The sequence below is a fragment of the Corvus brachyrhynchos genome, unplaced genomic scaffold (genome assembly GCF_000691975.1).
Source record: "Corvus brachyrhynchos isolate BGI_N302 unplaced genomic scaffold, ASM69197v1 scaffold84, whole genome shotgun sequence".
NCBI lineage: Eukaryota > Metazoa > Chordata > Aves > Passeriformes > Corvidae > Corvus > Corvus brachyrhynchos.
The window spans coordinates 1,513,058-1,516,591 of NW_008237434.1; the positions used below are offsets into that span (position 1 = coordinate 1,513,058).

Below are 3,534 nucleotides of genomic sequence, written 5' to 3' on the forward strand. Positions count from 1 at the left end.
GGGAGGCGGGCGGTCGGGCCCTCATAGGGTCACAGAACCGTAGAAAGGCTTGGGGTGGAAAGGACCTTAAAAGTCATCCAGTTCCAACCTGCGTGCCATGGGCAGGGACACCTTCCCCTAGACGGTTGCTCAGAGCCCCATCCAACGTGGCCGTGAGCACTGCCAGGGATTAGGCATCCACAACTTCTTTGAGCGACCTGTTCCAGTGCCTCATCATCCTCACAGTAAAGAAAATTTCTCTACTATCTTTCGATTTGAAGCCATTTCCCCTTGTTCTGTTGCTCTTCAACCTTGTGGTCTCCCTTGTCCTCCCTGCCATGTGCAATTCATCTGTTGGGTTTTCAGCTGCATCCAGCCTGTGGGATTCTGGAGCCAGAAAACAGGTGCAGGTTAATTTGGGGATACATCCTGGAGGTAACCTAGCAGTTTGGTACCACAGCTTGGTAACATGGGCCAAAGGATAGTTAAACAAGCATCAATTTTAAAGATGGTTTGACGTGCCTAGATTTGAGAGGAAAGATAATTTCTGCTCTGTAATCACTGCTATGCTGTGCTGGGTTGCTGGGCAGCTGGAAAGGGGCAGATACAGTATATGGGCACTGCCGTATAAACCCAAACCGCATATCCCAGCTCAAGCCCTGTGTCCCTTTTTAAACTCTACAGTTTTGCCTAAAAAACTTAACACATTTTTCTCAGGAAAACTGTGTTTTCCATTTCAGTAATTCCCACATAGTGTTAATGGGCACAGGGTAGTAGTCTCGCTATGCTTGGTTTGCTGTGGAGAAAGTTGTCAAGGGTTTAGAAACTATGGGCTGGGTGTGTTTAAGCATTTGTATTTAACGTGGGTGAAATGTATTTCCCTCTACCTCCTCCCCCTGGAAATCCTGGCATTTACAGGGTCACTAAAATAAAAGAATTCCCATTCAGAATGTGTTTCCCTCTCTCACCACGTATGGTGGTCAAACAATGATATTAAGGTTTAAAAGACATAGCCATGGATGGTGCCAGACTCTTTCTAGTGGTGGCCCGCAACAGGGCGAGGAGCAGTGGCGAGAAACGAAAACCAAGAAGTTTCACCTCAACATGTGGAAGAACTTCTTTACCTTAAGGGTGGCAGAGCACTGGAACAGGCTGCCCGGGGAGGTCATGGAGTCTCCCTCTTTGGAGACATTCCAGACCCACTTGGACACACTCCTGTGTAATTTGCTGTAGGTGACCCTGTCTTGGGGGCGGGGAGGGAGGGTCTGGACTAGATCATCTCCAGAGGTCCCTTCCAACCTAAGAAATCTGGGATTATGGAATTCTGTGTGAATTATAAAGACTTGCAGTGATAAAAGCTTTATCTTTAAAGAAGATTTGACTATGCTGTATGAGGCTGGAGGTGATTGTTTGTACTAATAAGCCACGGTGGCTGGATGTCTCTGGCAAAGTTTTGTTTGATTCCTCTACAGTTCCTTCAGAGACTGGTGTTTTTCAGCCTTGGTTTCAGCTTAAAAATACCTTTGGTAAGAAAAGTGCCACATCTGATGAGCCTTAAATGTATGCTATAAAAAATACTCAAGAAGAAAAAGGGGGAGGAACAAAACAAGTGGGTTGAATTAACAGCTCAATTTTTAAAGTAATTTTTAATCAGTTGCTACCCAACTGATGTTTCCATTTCTCTTGAAGACATGTTTGGAAAGATGTTCTTTCTATGAAGATGATGTACATTTATGTTTGATGTCATTCTTGATGTTATTTCTCCAAAGGGAATGCCTGAAACCTGTCTTGTAACATTTGCTGCCATTCACAAATCTGTTGTTTGTCAGCTGTTCTTGCCTTTGAAGGACATGAAGTTCATTTGTATCCTGATCTGTTCTGAAATTGTGTCAACTGGATGTTAAGAAAGTCTCCTTGCTTCTCAGGTTTGTGGTGCCATTGCTCTGAGTACACTTGGAGGGAGACTGCAAAACCAGCTCGATAACCAATGGTAGAGCCAGGTGTGAACTGAGGGTAAGGCAAATCCTGTGTTTTATGGAGGTAGACACTGTTTTGATCAATAATTGGGCAACTCATCAAGTTGCTTATCTCGCAGTTTCTCGTTCTGAGACAAAGCAATGAACTCTTTAAAATCATTACATGGTTTATTTGTCAGTGCAGCAGTTAAATCCCATTGTATAAAAGTAAAGAGGTATGAAATAGAAGTTACAGCTGAAAAGACAAAATCATTATATAAAAATGTTGTATTCTGACATGAAACTTAAAGGGAGATAGTGCAAGATATTCCTAATACTTAGGTTAAAATATAAAAAAGCTCTTAATGTATGCCTGAAAGCCATTTTCTATGCAAAAGCTTAAGATGTCTCTGAGTATCCAACATGCAGCGTTTTGCAGAAGCAAGATGTTTTCTGCATGTAGCCTAGGTGGTAGCCTGAATCTTCACTGATCCTAAACTGTGACAGATTTAATGTTTTCATGCTTCATTACAGGTCATCTTAAGCTTTCCACTAAACCCCTGTCCTGCCTCAAGCTAGAGCAACAAATACAAATTACAGTCCTGCCTGACTGATAACAGAGACATAACATTTAGACAGTAATTTTTGCAGAAAATGTGTTTCCTTTTTAAGTCAGAAAATAGTTTGAGATGCTAGTTCTTAGACAATAGGATCTTACGTATAAGGAAGATAGAACAATAGCAAGTACACTGCTTTTAATAATATAACTGAAATAGCCACAAAAGAATTACAATAATGGGAGAACCTGGAAACAAAAGAAGAAAAGAGGTTGTTGAATTTTAGAACTAAAGAACTAATCTCACAGGTATGTTGGAATCTGCATTTTTTAAAATATCTTTAAGTCATTTAAAGGTGTCTATGCACACTGGGAAGGGACAGTGAAGACTAGATTCAGATTACAAATGATAAGCATTTGAAAGATCTGCTAAAACAGTAGGAAAGTGTGTTTATAATTATATATTGCCTCAGGAACAGAAAACAGTATGTATCAGAGATGTTTCAAGACATGGTAAATAAGCTAATTATATTGAAATACAGATCTTCAAAGAATTCAGTGTTTAGAAATTGATTGTGTAAGGTCATTTGCCCAGCCTTCATTTTCATTATAACCTTTACTAACAACAGCAGGGGTTTTATGAAACATGAACTATAAAGAATTCTTGGTCTGTTTGCTCTTCTCAATGAATCTTTTTAGCAACCAAATAAGATGCTGTCCTTTTCTCATCATCCAGTGAGCCAGCCTTCAGCAGTTTGTGCTGGTCTCACACTGTGAAATGCCATGATGCTGAGTGATGAGCATGTGTGGCTATGAGGCCAGATCACTTGTGGAGGGCCTCAGAAAAAGTTCTTTTAACAGAATTGCAGCTAGAGTGAACAAGTGAAGGCACATTGATTTTGCATAAGTTTACATTTTCTAGGATATGTCATGTAAAAGCAGAAATTGGAGCATAGTGTTTTGTTGATATTGGAGTTTTCATTTATTTGATTTAGTGGTCAGAGGGATGGAGGAACAAGCAGAAATTAATGTCTCTTTTCAGCA

At 40.5% G+C, this 3,534-nt stretch overlaps 1 protein-coding gene and 1 long non-coding RNA gene across 2 annotated transcripts in view; one reads left to right on the forward strand and one right to left on the reverse strand.

The window, feature by feature from the left end:
• The first annotated feature begins 176 nt into the window (after positions 1-176).
• Positions 177-2,250, forward strand: LOC108445958. Its single transcript, XR_001861051.1, has 2 exons — positions 177-1,505; positions 1,905-2,250. It is a non-coding gene; the product is annotated as an uncharacterized LOC108445958 (long non-coding RNA).
• A 424-nt stretch (positions 2,251-2,674) lies between these two features.
• Positions 2,675-3,534, reverse strand: part of GPNMB (glycoprotein nmb) — an 18,040-nt gene continuing 17,180 nt past the window's right edge. The window contains 1 exon segment of the mRNA XM_008631339.2: positions 2,675-3,534. This exon segment is cut by the window's right edge and continues 1,255 nt beyond it. The gene's annotated coding sequence lies outside the window, so the exon portion shown is untranslated.